This window comes from Abramis brama (assembly GCF_963993115.1).
Source record: "Abramis brama genome assembly, chromosome: 1".
NCBI classification, from domain to species: Eukaryota; Metazoa; Chordata; class Actinopteri; order Cypriniformes; family Leuciscidae; genus Abramis; species Abramis brama.
In genome coordinates, this window is record NC_139963.1 from 54,025,158 (window position 1) to 54,047,468 (window position 22,311).

General features: G+C 42.1%; 1 protein-coding gene across 1 annotated transcript in view; it reads left to right on the top strand.

Moving 5' to 3' along the window:
- Positions 1–22,311, top strand: part of LOC311081665 (uncharacterized protein) — a gene marked incomplete at its 3' end in the record, with an annotated part of 465,213 nt that overhangs the window by 392,447 nt on the left and 50,455 nt on the right. The gene's annotated exons all lie outside the window — the stretch shown is intronic.

Genomic DNA, 22,311 nt, shown 5'->3' on the forward strand with positions numbered 1-22,311 from the left:
CCCCTGAAAGAGCAATTTTTATCGCAGGTTCATCCGCGACTACAGTAAGATCTGTGCTCCAGTAACATCCATGGTGAAGAAGGGTACCAAGCAGCCTTTGACACCGTGGACCATGGCATTCTGCTGAAAAGGTTAAATCATGAGGTTGGCATCTGTGATACTACCTTACAGTGGTTTGAGTCTTATCTTTCAAACAGGAGTTTATCTGTCGAAATTGGAGAATTTTCCTCATCCTCAGTGCCAATAACTTGCGGGGTGCCACAGGGCTCAATCCTGGGTCCAGTTCTGTTCTCACTTTACATGCTTCCACTGCATTTAATCTTTGAGTATCATAAGATTAACTATCACATCTATGCAGACGATACACCCAACTCTATTTACCACTAGATTCTGGCAGCGATTCTGTATTTTCACTGTTAGCATGTTTAAAGGATATTAGAGAATGAATGGATGAAAGTTTTCTCCAATTAAATGAAAAAAAAAAAAAAAACAGATTATCCTATTAGGCTCTAAACCTCAAACGGACACATACAGTGATTTCTTGGGCAATTTTCAGTTAAAAAAAATCACACTTGTGTCAAAAATCTAGGGGTAATTTTTTTTACTGTGACATGAGTTGACAAATTATATTATATATAAGTTTGATAAATTCTGTGGTGAGGGCGAGCTTTTTTCAATTAAAGCGTCTTTGTAAGTTAAAGCACATTCTCACTTTTAAGGATTTGGAGACTGTAATACATGCTTTTATTTCTACAAGACTTGACTACTGTAATGCCTTGTATGCTGGAATTAGTCAGTCATCACTTTCACGATTGCAGATCATCCAAAACGCGGCAGCCCGGTTCCTCACTGGGACAAAAAAGAGGGAACATATTTCACCTATCCAGGCCTCTCTCCATTGGCTTCCTGTGAAACAGAGAATTGATTTTAAGGTCTTTAACTGACGTGTTCAAAGCTCTTCACGGATTGGCCCCTATCTATATATCTGAACTTTTAAGTTCATATTCTCCTCAAAAGATCACTTAGATCGTCATCACAGTTATTATTAAACGTCCCAAAATCGCGTCTGAAAACTAAAGGTGATAGGTGGTTTTCAGTTTATGCTCCAAGACTTTGGAATACACTCGCATTATCTATTAGAGCTTCTCCGACAATAAATGTTTGTAAAACATCAATTAAAATTTATCTTTTTGATCAAGCATATTAAAACAACACGTTTAAATGCTGTATGCATTTTTGAAATATTAGATGGTTGCAGTCTTTGTGATGTTGCCAGGTTTTTAATCTTTCTACATATGGTTTTATCTTTGTTTTTGGTTTGAATTCTTTTTGATATGCTCTGTCTGTAATGTATGTGTTTTTGTGATGTAACTGTTAAGCACTTTGGTCAACGTTCGTGTTGTTTAAAGGTGCTATAGAAATAAACTTGACCTTGACCTTATCTTTATATTTATTAAAATACTTGTATATAAAAACTTCTTTTTTTTTGTTGTGGTGGGTCCAGTGAATTTGTATTGAGCCCTGCAAATATCAAGACCTGCCTCTTTTGTTATGAAATAAAAATAAAGTTTTGTTATGGGATAAAAATCAATAATGTTAAAACTAGGAAATTCACTTGGTCCACCCTACATCTCAAAGCTGGAGCCGGGCCTGGTGTTGTTTTAAGTTAATAGTAATTGTTCTGACTTCATGAAGCCTCATGGTGTGAATGAAAAATCAAACTGACTTGAACTAACTATGAAATGAATATACTGGATATCAAGGGTGAAACTGTTTAGTGTGTGTGTGCTTGCACAGGGTGTGTGTGATGCGTCATGTGCAGTAGTGCGTAGAAGTACTTGTAGTCAGTGCATGTTGCATGATGTGTGCTGCATGTTGCTCCTGCTTGCTACTCTCTGCTTTCAGCTACTGCCACCGGCTAGCCCCCCTAGTGGAGGTGAAAAAAGGAGCCGAGTGCGTAAGCCTCCTCCTGCCGGTACACAGCCTCTCTACCACCAAGACTCCTGCAGTGCCTCCACGTGGCCACACACGGATACTGGGTTCCGCGAGGCCCCAGGCTAATCTGCAGGGGATCTCGGAGCTAGGGTTAATGCTGGGCCCACGGGCACGTAAGGCTCTACGTCGGGTTTACCACCACACCGACAGGATTATGTGTGCAGAGTTCTCGGGTAACCCAGTAACAACAGTCATAGTCGCGTACTCACCCACCAACGTGGCGCCATCTGACGAGGTGGAGAAGTTCTTTGAGGACCTTGTAAGAGCGGTCCGCGGCGTCCCAACGCACAACTTCCTGGCAATTCTTGGGGACTTCAATGCGAGGCTTGGACCAGAGGACGTACCCTTCCCCTACCACGACTCTACCAACCACAACGGCACCTACCTCACAGCCTTCCTCACGGAGCACGAGTTACTGGCGGCAAATACCATCTTCCGGAAGAGAACAGGAAAGAGGTGGACCTTCCGGGACCGAGCCTCAGGAACGCTACGGCAGCTAGATTACATCCTAGTGAGGAAGAAATGGAGGAACTCCATCATGAATGCTGAGCCATACAGCACTTTTAGTTCTGTGGGCTCAGACCACCGCGTGGTCTCAATGAGAGTTCGCCTGAGCCTCAGGGTCCCCAAACCAAGTCCCAAAATCCGGTATAACTGGAAAGCTTTCTCAAGTGACCCTGGCCTTCTAACCAGATACACAGAAGAGGTGAGGAGACGATTCCAGCAGCTGGACAGGGGAGCGGAGGCAAGCGACGAATACAGGAGATTCGTCACTGTGAACAAGGAGGCGACCAGACTGTGCGTGCCTAAGATGGAGAAAGTCAGAACCTCCCTGCGATCAAAACACCCAGAGGTCATAGCAGCACGTGGGATGGTGGAGGAAGCCCGCCTCAACTTTGAGCGGGAACCAACTGCGGAGAGGCGAAGCGAGCTGAACGAAGCCAAACAGTTTCTTTTCAGAACCTATGATGCCATCAAAGGGGAAGAACTGATGGAAAGAGTGCGGAGGGTGCAGGCGGCGCAAGGGGAACAGCAGTATGGGGAGGCCTGGAGGGTCATCAATGAAATGACGGGGCGGAAGAGGACCAAGGAGGGACAGGTGAAGGGACACAGCCCGGAAGAGAGGGTGATGACCTGGTCAAGCCACTTCAAAAGGCTGCTGGGAGAAACAGCAGACGCAGCTGAGGAAGAGGAAATACCATCAGACCTCCCAAACCTGAACGTCAACGATGGTCCCTTCACACTCGGTGAGCTCGTCAGGGCAAAAGCCACAGTAAGAGTGGGAAAAAGCGCTGGTCCGGATGGCATACCCCCAGAGGTGCTGAAGAACTGTGATTTTGATGACATCATTCTAGAGTTCTGCAACCTTGCTCTGCTGCATGATATGTGGTCTCTATCAAACATCGTGCCAGTGCACAAATCCGGAGACCTCTCGAAGCCGGACAACTACCGAGGCATCAGCCTGACCTGTAGTACTGCGAAAATCTACAACCGCATGATTCTAAACAGGGTCCGGCAAGCAATCGACCCTCACCTGAGAGTAAATCAGAACGGCTTTCGAGAAGGGCGAACTGCTACAGCCCAGATCTTGGCACTCAGGAGATTGATAGAGGAGGTGAGGAAAGACAACCTGACTGCAGTCCTATGTTTCATAGACTTCAAAAAGGCATTTGATTCGATTCACCGAGGCACGATGGTGAAGATCCTGAAGGCATACAGAATTCCTCCGAACCTACTCCGGGCAATAGAGTCCATGTACTCAGGAACAAGGGCCAGGGTGGTGACCCCAGATGGCAACAGCGAGGAGTTTGACATCCTGGCTGGAGTTATGCAAGGGGATACACTAGCCCCCTTCCTCTTCATCATAGTCCTTGATTATTGCGCTCAAGAAGGCAATCAGTGGGCGAGAGCAGGAACTTGGCTTCACGCTGACACCAAGGAAGTCAAGTCGACACCCGGCAGTAGTCTTGACAGACCTTGACTATGCGGATGACATCAGTCTGCTCTCCGACAACATGGAACAAGCACAGGAATTACTACACAGGGTAGAGCTAGAGTGCACCAAGGTTGGCCTTAGGGTAAATGCAAAGAAAACTGAGGTCATGACCTACAACGTTCCACCAGAACATCAACCTCTGATAACAGCAGGAAACACTGTGCTGAAAGAAGTTGAGGACTTCAAATACCTGGGCGCATGTGTCAACTCAACTGAGCAAGATCTAAAAGTGAGGAAGGCACTTGCATGGAGGGCCCTGAACGGCATGAACAGTGTATGGAACTCCAACCTTTCCCGCCAAATCAAACTCAGTTTCTTCTACGCGACGGTAGAGTCCGTTCTCCTCTATGGCAGTGAATGCTGGACCCTGAATCCAACCCTAGAGAAGTCCCTGGACGGGTGCTACACCAGGATGCTGCGTGCAGTGCTTAACATCAGCAAGAGTGCGCATGTAACCAACAAAATCCTGTATGAGGGAGTACCAAGAGTGAGCAACAAGATTGCTGTGAGGAGAATGAGACTTGCAGGACATTGCCGAAGGCATCGAGAGCTGCCGGCCAGCAAGCTGGTGCTATGGGAACCAACGCATGGCCATCGGTCAAGAGGACGTCCCACGCTAACATATGTGGACATACTCAAGAGGGATGCAGGAGCCCAGAGCACCAACGAACTGGCCAGATGCATGGAGAATCGGGATGACTGGAGGCAACGATGGAAGGCTCGTCTGAGGACGACTTAGAGAGAGTTAATAATGTAGACAGACAGCAATCTCATTCAACGTCAGTCATGTGTGTGGTAAAATATAATTTACTAAAGCTCTATTGAGAAAATTAAAACATGGAAAGCTCAAAAAGCAATCATATCAGGATATTTCAGGATACTTCATGACTTTCAGAACTAAAATTATTCCTGATTCAAGCAGAATCAGTAGAAAATAAGAAAGTGGACAATAACAATGAGATGTTGATAAAATTAGTCAATAGTTTAATTAATATGAAGCAAATACAAACTCATAAGAGCCAAAGCATCTCAAGAGAAGAGAAGAAAAGTGTCCAAAGATCCATGAAAGTATATCTTGTGTTTGCATTTAAGAGTAGAAGTGGAAGAGAAACTAGATGTTCAAATAAAAAACAATGTAAGCGAGTTAATTAATATCAGATTTATGTCCCTCTTAAAAATGTTATGGCTTCTTCTTCGGCTCCCTGAACTTTGCCTCCAAAGGTTTTTTCTAGTGTGAATTTTCTGGTGCTCTTTCAGTTCATCGTCTGTAGTGAAGGACTTCCTGCATTTCGCTTCTTCCCAGTGTGAACTCTCAGGCCATCCTTAAAAATATTCTTGTTTGCCGTAACCCGACCGACCCTGTCAATTTAGCACCGACCCAATTATTTATTTTTTTTCCCTTTTAGTCCGACCGACTTGCCGGTTGTAAACTTGCGTTAAGACCGACCGATTTTTTTTTTTAACTCTTCAAACAACTAATACAAATGCAATAAAATAATAGTTATTAAGTATTGTGAATATAAATTGCCTAGACCTACATACAAACATAAGCTACGTTCTTTCTTTTAAATAAAAACCCGTGGCGCGTCATCTATGATTATGTTTAGCCTACACCATTGGTTTCCGCATCACATACGGTCTGTAGGCTAAGTTCGCTTCGTTTCATTCACTGTCAATGGTTCGCGCTTGGTAATGATGGCTGCGGCTTTACTCTAAAGATTATTTCATTTTTATATGTTGTTGAATATGGTTTATTAAAAAATAAACATGTGAGAGCGTGTTATAGGCTATATGTCATGTTATTGTCAGATATGACGACGCTACTGCAACACGCATCGCCGCAGATGAAGCTGAGCATCAACGTGCTATCGCAAATCAAAGTGAAAGTAAGTCGCAGACGCTTAACACACAATCATCTTCATTAAATGTAAAGAAACAAAATGATCTTACCAGGGCTGTTTCCGCTTTCTCTTATTGCGGGCTTTGATTCAGAAATTTTAGCTGATGATCAATAAAATAATGCGTCTCATAACTGTTGCTTTCGATGACGTGCACTCCTAAATCTGCATATAGCGGGAATTGAAGATCGGATTTATATCCGCAAAAAACACACACATTTAGCCTATGTAACCAGGTGTAAATGGAATCGTTTTGATAAATCAGATTGCAATCCGATCTGAGAAAACGCATGAAGTGGCCTGGTGTAAACAGCCCCTAGACATCGGTGAAAAATGTTCGTTCACTCTCTCTCTCCCCAACAACCCCCCCCCCCCCCCACCCCAGACCCCGATTTTTTTTTAATAAAAAAAAAAAAAAAAAACTTTTTTATATTATTTTTTATATATATAAAAAAATATATACCTACCTACCGACCCTTTTTTTCTTTTTTTTTTGCTGTTACTGCAAACCAAAATATTTTTAAGGATGGCCTCATGTGAATCTTACGACTTGATTTACAGGTGAAGCGTTTTTTACACTGAGGGCAGGATTTTGTGGCTTCTGTTTAACCTTTCTTGTTCACGTCCATCAGGTCTAAAAAGAAACATCAAATCAAGTGAGTTTCAATGGTCTATTTTATCCAAATAACTTGCTAATCATGTTTTACTCATGTAGTTAAAGTAGTGATGGGCGATTTCGAAACACTTCTTCACAAAGCTCATACAACTTTATGAATCTTTTCAAATCAGAGGTTCGGAGTGTGTATCAAACTGCGAAGTAAACAAGGCTTCGTTGCCTCATAACGTTTCAAAATGTTTTAAATGTCAATGATCTCTGTGAACACATCATGCAGCGAACCATTGAACAAGTGTCTATGGGTTTTACCTGATCTCTGATCAGTTTGAAACATTAGTAGACATTTAAATGAGACATTTGTATAATTAAAAATAATTATAGTAGTGGATAGTCTCTTATTCGCCTGTTTAGCTGAGCAATCCATGGAACAAACAAAACAAGCTATGAAAATGTATTAAAACCACATATTATACTTAATAATTATGATATTAGATGATTTGTTGATTGCATTTGATTGATTACCTTCAATAACACATTTGAAATGGTTTGTAAAAGTTATTTTTATGCATGTTTGGCCTGAGTTTTTGTTGCATGTACACTGTTCTGACCAGCGTGTGGCGTTTCGAACGCCAACTAATTCGAACCTTTGAAAAGCGTAGTTTTCCCCATCACTACACACTAAAAAATCTTGGCCAATTTTTTCTACCCAAATCCCAGGTTAAGCCTTTTAGGTCCAATTTTTGGGTTGTTTTTATAGAGTTTGGGTAGATTTTGTGTAACCCAGATCCTGGGTCAGACATAACAACCCAGTGTTTGGATCCCAAAAATGTCTTTTTATACTCTTGACCTGAAATAATGTAAATCTCGATGAATGAATGAGGAATCAAGAATAAACAGCAACCTCTTTGTTCTTCAGTAACGATGTTTAATTTTCTTAAATTGTTTTTGATGATCAAAACAAACTTTGATTAACTAGGGCTGCAAGAACTAACTGATGAAATTGATCATGAAAATAATCCACAACCAAGCTAATTATATTTACAGCAGTGAAAAACATTCCTATGGACAAAACGCATCTGAAAAATAACATGGTTGGTGAGTACAGGAACCATGTTATTTCTTTTAATTTTATGATAAATTTGTGTTTGCATCACTCAAATTGCTTTTACGTCACTTAGACAGAGTGACCAATCCTGAGTGGCGATGTCATTACACACATTCTACCATCCCGGTTCGGCACGGTTAGCCAAGTGTGCTGAGAGTTCAGGGCCGAGAACGGCTTGTAATTGTGCCGTACCGAACCAGGCTCAAGTGGAAATACAACTGGAACCTTTTCTGAAGGTGGAAAAGCGGCTTTTTTTTCTCAGCACATAAAGATGAACTACTTGCCGTGATTTCTGACTATGGTGATGTGGAGACTGTCTCCACTGCATGGATCTCCATGTGTCGCTTCAGGCGACTTTTAATAGAGAAACTCTTCCCACACTGATCACACGTGTGCGGCTTCTCTTCAGTGTGGATCCTCTCATGTGTTTTCATATCTACTGACTGACTGAATCTCTTGTCACAGTGTGAACACTTGTGAGGTTTTTCTCCAGTGTGGATCCTCTCATGTGTTTTCAGAGATGATGACTGACTGAATCTCTTGTCACAGTGTGAACACTTGTAAGGTTTCTCTCCAGTGTGGATCCTCTCATGTGTTTTCAGATGTGATGAACGACTGAATCTCTTGTCGCAGCGTGAACACTTGTAAGGGGTTTCTCCAGTGTGGATCCTCTCATGTGATTTCAGATTTGCTGACTGACCGAATCTCTTGTCACATTGTGAACACTTGTAAGGTTTTTCTCCAGTGTGAATTCTCTGGTGCTGTTTTAAACAGTTCACTGTAGTAAAAGTCTTCTCACACTCAAAGCACACGTACACTCTCACATCAGTATGAATTTTCTGATGTTTTAGTAAATATTCCAGCAGTGAAAAACTCTTTCCACACACAGAACATGAATGTGGCTTCACCTTCGTATGAACGGTCAGGTGTGACTTCAGTAATGATGCACTACAAAATTTTTTTCCACATTGATCACATGTGAACGGCTTCTCTCTTGTGTGGATCATTATGTGACTCTTAAGGTTTGCTAATTGACTGAAACTATTCCCACATTGATGGCATGTGAACGGCTTCTCTCCGGTGTGGATCCTCATGTGAACATTAAGGTATGATGATTGACTGAAACTTGTCCCACACTGATCACATGTGAACGGCTTCTCTCCTGTATGAACTCTCATGTGACGCTCAAGACTTTGTTTGGCTGTGTAACTCTTTCCACACTGAGCGCAGGTGAAAGATTTCTTGGCTCTTCTTTTCTTTAAAAATCTCTGTTTAGTCTTTGAGTGACTCAAGGGTTTTTCTCCAGGTTTGACATGATGTTTCTCCTTCACTTCACTCAGTTCTTCACTCTCTTCCTTCACTTCACTCAGTTCTTCACTCTCCTCCTTCACTTCACTCAGTTCTTCACTCTCCTCTTTCACTTCACTCAGTTCTTCACTCTCCTTCTTCACTTCACTCAGTTCTTCACTCTCCTCCTTCACTTCACTCAGTTCTTCACTCTCCTCCTTCACTTCCATCAGGTCTGAAATGAAAGAAAAACTTTAATTTTCAAATTTTAAATTTAAATTTGTCATCAAAATAATTCAAAGAGAGCGAGATGGAGAGAACAGTTTTTATGCCTTTTTATAAATTAATAATATGTCCCTGAAACTTTTCATGAATGAGGTACACTGATCTTTCAATTATTATTTCTAAAACATTATAGACAGTCATTGTGTGCACATAACTTTCGGTAATGTTTTATTTAGTACATATAACTGTTAGGCATTACAGTGTGTTGATCATCTCATGTGTTTCTGGATGTGACGACTGGCTGAATCTCTTGTCACAGTGTGAACACTTGTAAGCCAGACACAAATCCCATGATTCTGTAGTGAGAACTATTAAATATGTTTTATCAATGACACAACTATCTAACATGATTTTAATATTAAAATACACAATACTGTCACATTTTGACACCAACTTTTAGATTTGTATTTAATTTATGTTATTAAAAACATGGGTTAGATATTAATTATTGTGTTAATTATTGAGTACTGGTCAGACTAAACTACTTCTTCCATTGACTTTGTAATGTGCTGAGGAAGACAGGTGAAGACGAGGATCTAAACGCAGGGTATTTTAATAAAATAACAAGAAACATGAACACGGAACTCAAAGGAACAAAACCAGGGAATCACAGAGGCAACCATTACATGTACAACAACTGACAAAGTAACACGTGAAACACAGGGGCTATAAATACACAGGGACAAACAAGCTAAACAAGATAACAAGGGGGTGTGGCTAATTAGAAAAACCTGGGGAGACTAATCAACATGAAAAACTACAAAGGACTACAAAACATGGCACAGAACAGGAAATAACAAAAGGGCACACAAGACAAGGGAAACACAGGACAGGAATCATGACATAGCCCCCCACTTAAGGAGCGGATTCCAGACGCTCCGGAAATATTTCAGGAGGGTGGTGGAGCGGAGGTGGAACTGAGGGGCGGGATGGAGGGCCAGGCCCGTGGAGTGAAAGAGGGCCTGGAGACTGCAGTAGTATGGGAGGCCAGGGCGGAGCAGGCAGTGCAGGAGGCCAGGGCGGAGCAGGCAGTGCAGGCGACCAGGGCGGAGCAGGCAGTGCAGGCGACCAGGGCGGAGCAGGCAGTGCAGGCGACCAGGGCGGAGCAGGCAGTGCAGGCGACCAGGGCGGAGCAGGCAGTGCAGGCGACCAGGGCGGAGCAGGCAGTGCAGGCGGCCAGGGCGGAGACGACCCTTCAGGTGGCCAGGGCAGAGATGACCCTTCAGGCGGTGACGACCCCTCGGGCGGCCAGGGCGGAGACGACCCCTCGGGCGGCCAGGGCGGAGACGACCCCTCGGGCGGCCAGGGCGGAGACGACCCCTCGGGCGGCCAGGGCGGAGACGACCCCTCGGGCGGCCAGGGCGGAGACGACCCCTCGGGCGGCCAGGGCGGAGACGACCCCTCGGGCGGCCAGGGCGGAGACGACCCCTCGGGCGGCCAGGGCGGAGAAGACCCCTCGGGCGGCCACGGCGGAGAAGACCCTTCGGGTGGCCGTGGCCTCTCAAATGACCAGGATGGAGGCCTGTAGCCCCCCCCCAAAAAATACTTGGGGAAAGTCCCGGGTCTCAGAGATGGCTCGGTGCTGGGCAGCAATGAGGGTTCGGTGCTGGGCAGCGATGAGGGCTCGGTGCTGGGCAGATCCAGCGATGAGGGCTCGGTGCTGGGCAGATCCAGCGAAGAGGGCTCGGTGCTGGGCGGATCCAGCGAAGAGGGCTTTGTGCTGGGCGGATCCAGCGATGAGGGCTTTGTGCTGGGCGGTTCCAGCGGTGAAGGCTCTGCGCTGGACGGGACCAGCGGTGAAGGCTCTGGGCTGGACGGGACCAGCGGTGAAGGCTCTGGGCTGGACGGGACCAGCGGTGAAGGCTCTGGGCTGGACGGGACCAGCGGTGAAGGCTCTGGGCTGGACGGGACCAGCGGTGAAGGCTCTGGGCTGGACGGGACCAGCGGTGAAGGAGACTCTGGGCTGGCGGGAAGTGCAGGCTCGGCTGGACTGGGGTGAAGCTCTGGATCGGCAGAAGCGACGTGAACAGTCTCTGGATCAGCAGAAGCGACGTGAACGGTCTCTGGATCAGCAGAAGCGACGTGAACGGTCTCTGGATCAGCAGAAGCGGCGTGAACAGTCTCTGGATCAGCAGAAGCGACGTGAACAGTCTCTGGATCAGCAGAAGCGACGTGAACAGTCTCTGTGGCGGCCATCTTGTCCGAAGACACAGGCTCGGCAGACGTGACGTGAACAGTCTCTGTGGCGGCCATCTTGTCCGAAGACACAGGCTCGGCAGACGTGACGTGAACAGGCTCGGCGTCGGCCATTTTGTCCGAAGACACAGGCTTGGCAGACGTGACGTGAACAGGCTCGGCGTCGGCCATCTTGTCTGAAGACACAGGCTCGGCAGACGTGACCTGACTCTTCTCCACCTCCCCTACAGTGAAGGGGGAACCACAAAACTGCAGGACAAAGTCAATGTACTGTACCAGGGTCCAGCTGGGGTCTTCCTCTGGTAAATTTAGGCTGATGTCCTGTTCCAGTCCACTCCAAAAACAGTCCTTTAGCATAGCATCGTTACCAGGAACGAGGTGACTATAAAAAAGGAACTCCTCCACATAATTTTCTATGCTGCGACCATCTTGATAAATTGAACAAATTTTGCTCAATGGGTTCCAGATAATACCTGCTAGATCCATAGCTTGGTCAGTTGTTCTGTAATGTGCTGAGGAAGACAGGTGAAGACGAGGATCTAAACGCAGGGTATTTTAATAAAATAACAAGAAACATGAACACGGAACTCAAAGGAACAAAACCAGGGAATCACAGAGGCAACCATTACATGTACAACAACTGACAAAGTAACACGTGAAACACAGGGGCTATAAATACACAGGGACAAACAAGCTAAACAAGATAACAAGGGGGTGTGGCTAATTAGAAAAACCTGGGGAGACTAATCAACATGAAAAACTACAAAGGACTACAAAACATGGCACAGAACAGGAAATAACAAAAGGGCACACAAGACAAGGGAAACACAGGACAGGAATCATGACAGACTTCATACGCATGTGAACACAAGCTCAAATGAAGTTTGCTTTGAGAAAGAACATAAATTATTTGCAGTAAAGTGAAGTATATTTTAAATTTGTACTTTTGGAATTATTATTTGTTATAAAGAATTATACAAAATTCTGGCAAATTGTGAATGATATATAAAATAAATGTAAAATAAAACAGTTAAAATATTTAGATTTAGTTTGACCTGATGTTGACAATCAATATGAAACCTCCATTTACTGACCATTTGTAAAAATCTAAAAAAAAATAGGGATCCACCGATTGGGAAATTCTGGGCCGATACCGATTACGATGTTTAACATAACAACTTGGCTGATGACCGATGCCGATGTTTTTTTTTTTTTTTTGTTATTTATTCCTTCTTTTGTGCCACGGAAACATACAAGTCTTTCGGCTCTTGATCACACTATCCTAGAATGAGCACAAATTCAATCAGACCAATTTATGAAACAAAAACAACCTTTAATGTCACTTTCTGGTTGACATTAGTTATAACCTTATTTATGACAAGTTCTTTTTCAGTGGTTATGAGGAGCAATATGAGAGAGAAATTTGGTAATCATTGTCTGACCCAACAAAAAAACATTATAATATTCATTTTATTTTTCGTGTTCGCATTTATGAGGGAAAAAACAATGTGTCAGTTCTCTGTTACGGACGTGAGCGCTCTGAAAGCGCCACTAAAAGACTGCTTTAAAACTTTCACAGAGACCTCAAACAGAACAGCTGCCTTTCTTTAAATTGAATTTCGTTTTAAATTAATTATATCTTAATTTTAATCAATGTTTCATGAACCAATGCCTGGATTTAATAAATAAGAATTAAATATAGCAGAATCACGACATGGAGGCGCCGGCGAGTGAACTGGAGTTTGTCTCATAAATGAACCGAAACTCAGCGTATAATGCACATTCACATTCACAGAGTATTTAGACACATTTAGACGCATTCATAATCATTACTTTTACCGGTTCTTTGTGGCAAGCTTTATGCGTGCGGTCGTGCGCTTGTAAACGCTCATTATCCTGTAGGCTATATAAGTAATTAAATTAATATAAAGGGGCGATTTGTCCACGAATGACTTAAATGAACAACTAGCCTACTAGTCGACTAGAAAAAAACTTTTAGTCGGAAGCAGCCCTTATTCCACATATTTTCGAACCAGGCAACAGGACATCTGGGTTGAGCGAGCGACCCTGCGGAATGAACGAGCGGAGCGGAATATTCAGAAATGCGCTCTCCACTCACAAGCTCTGATCGGAACAAACCCGAACCTCACTGTCTGCTGAACTTGCGCAGAAACATCAAAATATAACCAGTTTTTTAAAACTACACTATTTTAGCACAAATTATGAGCTTATTTGTTTTTTAAATTTTTTTTTTCTTTTTGAAAGTTTTGAGTGGGCCTGTTGAAAAGTGGGGACGTGCCTGAGCTACAGGACATCGTCTTTCAAAACATAACCTGCCCGAAAGAGAGAAAAAAAATGAATGCATCATTGTACCCAGCACTTCTGAAAATGCACTTCCGAATGCGTCTCTGTCCCCAGCACATTTCAAACCAAACTGACGCCCATGTGATATAGGCGAATGTCATTTTTATTTCCCGATGGCCGATGGCAGTTAACAAGGCAAATATCGGCCGTTACCGATGTTCAGCCAATGCATCGGTGCATTCCTAAAAAAAAACTTTTGCAGCCATTTCCTAGTTGAACTGTTTAACATGAATGTTCTTCAGCATCATGAATGAATGAAGAATAAACACCAACCTCTTTGTTCTTCAGGATCTTCAGTGTGTTTCATTCTGCAGGGTTCTGGATCACTCATGTTCTCACTGTCCTCTTTAATGAACTCAGTCTTTACAGATATCAGCTCTTCCTGATGCATTGCTGCTCGTTTTCACTTGTAGCTGATGGGAATATTCCAGGATTTGTTGGTAAACTGATGTGGGAGGAGCTTCACTGATGATGTAATTGCTGTGGGAGAAGCTTCACTGATGGTGTAATTGTTGTGGGAGGAGCTTCACTGATGAATAATTACAGTGTGGGAGGAGCTGATCTGCCAAAATCAAAAGAATATAAGTTACAGTTTGTTTTTTTATGCTCATGGACAATATAATATAAATAGTGTATATTCTTTACAATATAAATAATGGTAAGCTCAGTCAGTTGACACCAATGAAATGAGCTTTAAATGTCAATTTACAGGAGATCTGAAGACATCAGCATAATAAATGAATTTATTTGTATAGCGCTTTTCACAATACATATTGTTTCAAAGCAGCTTTACAGAAAGTGCATTTCAGAGATGTACATAGAAAAAATACAGTTATTTAATCATGTATTAATTTAGGGCTGGAATGCGCATGCGTCGCGTCTGAACGCGTTGCTGTCTTTGGAGCTCCATCGATTTGATTTATGATTCTTGATTTTTCTCTTTAAACTCACTTACAACAAACATTTTCTTCTTTTCCTCACTAAGAAGCACTGCTGCTCAAACCTCATAGTTACAACGCGGACTGATGAGCAGACGCGTCTCAAGCCTTTTAGTGATCTAACGCCGGATACTCTTAAAGGTTACTCCTGGGGATCATGGCTGAACGCGTCTTCTCCACACTCACTTACAAACAAACATTTTTTCGCCTATCGTGCGTCTACTCTACACCCGTACCACTAAAAAGACAGATTATATCCAAGACTTCAGTAATAAATTAGTATTAATATCGATAGCATCACTGGTATCATTGCTAACTTACTGTCCATCTGTTAAAATGGCAAATATATCAGATGCAAGTTGTCTATCTTTTGGTGCTGGTGAGGACACATTTGAGCTTCACGCACTGCAGTCTGAGCTGGAAGTTGTTGAGAAACAGATCCACGACCTTTTAGTGAGACAAGCCGAGCTGATAGACCAGCGTTTAGCTCTTGATACATCACGCGCCAATGCACACAAATCAGTGATTAACGTTACTAACTCGTTAACTCCGACCTTGTCTACTCCGTGCGTTTCTCAACATCGGTCCCGAGCGCCGAGGTCGCGATCAGCCATGGTCTCGTTCACTCCGGCTCCAACACGCCACCACGAAGCCTGGATGGTTCCGCAGCGGAAGACGCGAGTCAGGTCTAGACCAAGAAGACTCTCTCTGACCCTCCCGGTTTTCGAGATATCCACCCAAAACCGCTTCTCCCCTCTTCGCGAAACAGAACGCGATGCTGTGATCATCGGCGATTCCATCGTTCGGCACGTACACGCTACGTTAGGTAAAAGTAAGGTGCACAGTCACTGCTTTCCTGCTGCTCGTGTCTTTGAAATCGCTGCTCGCGTTCAAGAGATTCTGAACGGTGACAAGCGCGTCGGAACTGTGGTCTTGCACGCAGGAGTGAATGACATCAGGCTGCGCCAGACGGAGGTTCTGAAGAAAGACTTCAGTAATCTGATCGATACGGTATGCAGCACATCGTCTGAAACGATAATTGTGTCAGGACCGCTTCCCACGTACCGACTAGGACAAGAAAAGTTTAGTAGATTATTCACGCTAAATGAATGGTTAATGTCATAATGCAATGAGCAGAAACTGCTCTTTGTAAATAATTGGAATCTGTTTTGGGAGCGTCCCAGGCTTTTCCGTGCTGATGGCTTACACCCAAGCAGATTCGGAGCGGATCTTCTGTTCAATAACATCTCCAAAATGTTAAATACCTTTTGCCTTGTAACCAAAAGTCCAAATCAAAGTCTCTGCTGCACCAATTTAACTGATATAAATACTAGTGTAGAACATTGCATAGAAACTGTGTCTATTCCTCGTTTACGCCGCCTTCACACTGGCAGTTGAAATCAGCTCCGATACGGCTACAAAACGACCGGAAGTCATTCATTTCCTATGGAGATTCGCAGACCGCATGCGAATGGGTCCGAAGCGGGTCCGAACAAGTGCGGTGCGAAAAAAATTGTGTCCGTTAGTCATCCGGATGCGTTCAAAAAATTTAACTCTTGCGAAAGGCTACGGACGGTTCCTATCCGACAATTCCAGCGGAAGTTAGCGTTGCTATGGTACTGATAAACAAACCTGAATTCTTAACTTTTAATAAAATAAATAATGATTTTATAACGATAAGTTGTAATGTCATTTTTTTATTTTCATGATTTTCTAACGTTATTAGGGCAGTTAATACAATTAAAAGCCCTATATACCACTATATCACATTTAGCCGACCTGACATGTCAACGTCCTGGGGAACTTTCCTCCACGCAGCAGCCTGTCTCTAACCCCCTCAACAGAGAGATCATACAGAATTGCACATTCTGACACTGACAAAATCAACCGTTAATCTCTCCGGCATTTTTGTTCTATTTGCTTCCGACGCTTTTCAACGGTGTAGTACAACGTCCGCTGGGGGCGTATTGCGTATTACGGAGCTGATTTCAACTGCCAGTGTGAAGGCGGCGTTAGTGAGATCAAATAATAAATTTACTGCAGGATCTAGGAAAAATCTAATTGTTATTAAAACAGAAAATGTTGCTACTAGTAAACAAAAACAATTTCTAAAGCTAGGTCTTCTAAACATTAGATCACTCACACCTAAGGCAGTTATTGTAAATGAAATAGTCACAGATAATAGCTTCGATGTACTTTGCCTTACTGAAACCTGGCTTAAACCAAATGATTATTTCAGTCTAAATGAGTCTACCCCAGCAGGATACTCCTATAAGCATGAGCCCCGTCTGATTGGTCGTGGCGGCGGTGTTGTAACAATCTATAGAGATATTCTCAATGTTACTCAGAAAACGGGTTATAAGTTTATTGAAGTACTTGTACTAAATGTTACGCTCTTTGATGTTAGAAAAACTTCCCTATTATCTCTAGCCTTGGCTACCGTATATAGACTGCCTGGGCCTTATGGTGATTTCCTAAAAGAGTTTACAGATTTTCTCTCAGACCTATTAGTCAATGTCGATAAAGCATTAATTGTTGGAGATTTTAACATACACATAGATAATCCAAATGAGGTGTTAGGGGCTGCGTTCACAGATTTATTAAACTCCTTTGGGGTCAAGCAAAATGTTACCGGACCAACTCATCGTTTTAATCATACACTTGATTTAATTATATCACATGGAACCGATCCAACCGATATAGATATCATTCCACAAAGTGATGATGTCACTGACCATTACATGGTAACTTGCATATTACGTACTCCTGTAATATAACATGCTGTGCCACGTTATCGATCAGGCAGAACAATCCTTCCATCCACCATAGATCATTTTTTAAATTGCTTATCTGATCTGTCTCAGCTGCTTAGTGAACCCAAACAAACAGATGAATTAGAGGAATTAACTAGCACTATGAGCACCATTCTCTCTGGAAAATTGGATATTGTTGCACCCATTAGATTAAAAAAGGTCAGAGAGAAAAGTAAAGCAAATCAAATCAAATCAAATCAAGTATATTTGTATAGCGCTTTTCACAATACAGATTGTATCAAAGCAGCTTCACAGTATTAAATTAAAATAATACAACAAAGTTTGTTTCTAGTGGAATTTATTGATTGATAAAATCAAATTAAATATCCCCAAAATATCCCCAACTGAGCAAGCCAAAGGCAACAGTGGCAAGGAACCGAAAAAACTCCATCAAGTGACCTAATGGTGTCCTAAAACTCCATCAGGTGACCTAATGGAGAAAAAAAAAAACCTTGGGAGAACCCAGGCTCAGTCGGGGCCAGTTCTCCTCTGGCATTTATGAACTAGAGGCCGGATTGTAGTTTGAACTGTAAGATTAAAAATATTATATGAATGCCTGGCCGAAAAGATGCGTCTTTAATCTAGTTTTAAACTGGGAGAGCGAGTCCGAGCAACGAACAGTATCAGGAAGACTATTCCAGAGTTTCGGAGCCAAATGTGAAAATGCTCTCCCTCCGTTGGTTGACCTGGATATCCTAGGTATGACCAAAAGCCTCGAATTTATTGATCTTAAAGAGCGCGATGGATTATAGGGCGATAGAAGATCCGTTAAATAGACTGGAGCTAAGCCGTTTAGGGCTTTATAAGTCAGTAGCAATACCTTGTAATTAATACAGAACTTTATAGGTAACCAATGCAGTGATGATAAAATCGGTGTTATATGATCATATTTTCTTGATCTAGTAAGAACTCTAGCGGCTGCATTTTGGACTAACTGTACCTTGTTTATTGAGGATGCAGGACAACCAGCTAATAAAGCATTACAGTAATCTAGTCTCGAGGTCATGAATGCATGAACTAACTTTTCTGCATCAGAAACAGATAGCATATTACGTAGCTTAGCAATGTTTCTAAGGTGGAAAAAGGCTGTTTTTGTAACATACGAAATATGATTTTCAAAAGACAGGTTACAATCGAGTATAACACCCAGGTCTTTTACTGTAGTGGATAAAGTAACAGGACATCCTAATAAGTAATTAGGGATGTCCCGATACCACTTTTTCACTTCTGATACGATACCGATGCCGCAGCTTTGGCTATTTGCCGATACCGATATCAATCCGATATTTTTATTTTATTCTTGAACTAATACTAATAATAATAAAATATATGGAAGCACTTTACTCAATTAGCCACATAAAAACATCTCACTCAAATGGAGAACAAATACTTCTCCAGTATATAGTCCACAACAACAGTTGATAATGAAAGACTGCCACCCTTTATTCAGACCTTGAGATATGTTTGGTAATTGTACCTGAATGAATTTAAAATTAATTTGCTATATTTCAGATCAATGTATTTGTTTCCTTAAAATTTTAATAAACTTGAACTTAATTCTCATCTGAAATATAAATAATTTATTTCTGTATAAAATAATACTACCATTAAAAAAACATTTGATTTTTTTTTTTAATCAATGTAGAATGTGTAACTTAAAAATAAACAGATTATTGCTCTGTTTTAGGACAAGAAATGAAAACCAATACAATATGATGAAGTGATGAGAGAATTTTTGCTTTTAAACAGCGTGCGTGTGATTTTGGTTGGGTGACAGTTGTATGTTACAGTTTGACAAAAGCACAATGTTGTGTTTTACACAAATATAAGTAGGCTAAACACTTTGCAGTTTTAATGATGTCCTGTATGAACAAAATGACGGAGTATGTTTTTACATTTCCACTGTTCGATCATGCCCGTGCTTCTCTCTCTCTCTCTAACACACACATTTCCAGCATTGCAATCTTCACATCGCAGCCTGTTCATTATGATGCGTTCACACCAAACGCGAATAGAGCGTCAAATTCGCGTCTAGTTCGACGCTTGAACATTTTGAATCGGAACTACAGATTAGGTGTCCCTAAAGAACCCGCATGTCTATCTAACCACTCTGCATACACCACTAACCACTAGGTGAGTTGCACAGTTTTGAAAACGAACGTTAAGGGTTGTTTTAAGGACATGTTTGTGCATGGCCATAGACTCCCATTCTAAAGCGGTCATGGGCAATTCTAAAATAGTAAAAAAGTCGAGAAAGGAACCATTGTCAAAATTTCTTTGTCCACCACTCTAGTTCATCCAAAACAAACTACAAAATAGTGACAAAATAAACTACAAAGTGTTACCGGAATTATCCTTTAAGCCTTTTAGGTCAATTTTTTGGGTTGTTTTTATAGAGTTTGGGTATATTTTGTGTAACCCAGATCCTGGGTCAGACATAACAACCCAGTGTTTGGATCCCAAAAATGTCTTTTTATATTCTTGACCTGAAATAATGTAAATCTCGATGAATGAATGAGGAATCAAGAATAAACAACAACCTCTTTTTTCTTCAGTAACGATGTTTAATTTTCTTAAATTGTTTTTGATGATCAAAACAAACTTTGATTAACTAGGGCTGCAAGAACTAATTGATGAAATTGATCATGAAAATAATCCACAACCAAGCTAATTATATTTACAGCAGTGAAAAACATTCCTATGGACAAAACACATCTGAAAAATAACATGGTTGGTGAGTACAGGAACCATGTTATTTCATTTAATTTTATGATAACTTTGTGTTTGCATCACTCAAATTGCTAGGTCACTACACACATTCTACCATCCGGTTCGGCACAGTTAGCCAAGTGTGCTGAGAGTTCAGGGCCGAGAACGGCTTGTAATTGTGCCGTACCGAACCAGGCTCAAGTGGAAACACAACTGGACCCTTTTCCGAAGGTGAAAAAGTGGCTTTTTTTTCTCAGCACATAAAGATGAACTACTTGCTGTGATTTCTGACTATGGTGATGTGGAGACTGTCTCCACTGCATGGATCTTCATGTGTATCTTCAGGCGACTTTTAATAGAGAAACTCTTTCCACACTGATCACACGTGTGCGGCTTCTCTCCAGTGTGGATCCTCTTATGTATTTTCAGACTTGCTGAACGACTGAATCTCTTGTCACAATGTGAACACTTGTGAGGTTTTTCACCAGTGTGAATCCTCTCATGTGTTTTCAGATTTGCTGACAGACTGAATCTCTTGTCACAGTGTGAACACTTGTGAGGTTTTTCTCCAGTGTGGATCCTTTCATGGGTTTTCAAATGTGATGAACGACTGAATCTCTTGTCGCAGCGTGAACACTTGTAAGGGGTTTCTCCAGTGTGGATCCTCTCATGTGATTTCAGACTTGCTGACTGACCGAATCTCTTGTCACAGTGTGAACACTTGTAAGGTTTTTCTCCAGTGTGAATTCTCTGGTGCTGTTTTAAACAGTTCACTGTATTAAAAGTCTTCCCACACTCAAAGCACACGTACTCTCTCACACCAGTGTGAATTTTCTGATGTCTTCGTAAATAATGCAGCAGTGAAAAACTCTTTCCACACACAGAACATGAATGTGGCTTCTCCTTCGTATGAACGGTCAGGTGTGACTTCAGGTCTGATGCACTACAAAATGTTTTTCCACATTGATCACATGTGAACGGCTTCTCTCTTGTGTGGATCATTATGTGACTCTTAAGGTTTGCTAATTGACTGAAACTATTCCCACATTGATGGCATGTGAACGGCTTCTCTCCGGTGTGGATCCTCATGTGAACATTAAGGTATGATGATTGCCTGAAACTTGTCCCACACTGATCACAGGTGAACGGCTTCTCTCCTGTATGAACTCTCATGTGACGTTCAAGACGTTGTTTGGTTGTGAAACTCTTTCCACACTGAGTGCAGGTGAAAGATTTCTTGGCTCTTCTTTCCTTTAAAAATGTCTGTTTAGTCTTTGAGCGACTTAAAGGTTTTTCTCCAGGTTTGACATGATGTTTCTCCTCCATTTCACTCAGTTCTTCACTCTCTTCCTTCACTTTGCTCAGTTCTTCACTCTCCTCCTTCACTTCACTCAGTTCTTCACTCTCTTCCTTCACTTCGCTCAGTTCTTCACTCTCCTCCTTCACTTCACTCAGTTCTTCACTCTCTTCCTTCACTTTGCTCAGTTCTTCACTCTCCTCCTTCACTTCACTCAGTTCTTCACTCTCCTCCTTCACTTCACTCAGTTCTTCACTCTCTTCCTTCACTTTGCTCAGTTCTTCACTCTCCTCCTTCACTTCACTCAGTTCTTCACTCTCTTCCTTCACTTTGCTCAGTTCTTCACTCTCCTCCTTCACTTCGCTCAGTTCTTCACTCTCTTCCTTCACTTCGCTCAGTTCTTCACTCTCCTCCTTCACTTCCATCAGGTCTGAAATTAAAGAAAAACTTTCATTTTCAAATTTATTTTAATTTTTCATCAAAGTAATTCAAAGAGAGTGAGATGGAGGGAATAGTTTTTTATGCCTTTTTATAAATTAATATTATGTCCCTGAAACTTTTTATGAATGAGGTACACTGATCTTTCAATTATTATTTCTAAAACATTATAGACAGTCATTGTGTGCACATAACGTTCGGTAATGTTTTATTTAGTACATATAACTGTTAGGCATTACAGTGTGTTGATCATCTCATGTGTTTCCAGATGTGACGACTGACTGAATCTCTTGTCACAGTGTGAACACTTGTAAGCCGGACACAAATCCCATGATTCTGTAGTGAGAACTATTAAATATGTTTGATCAATGACA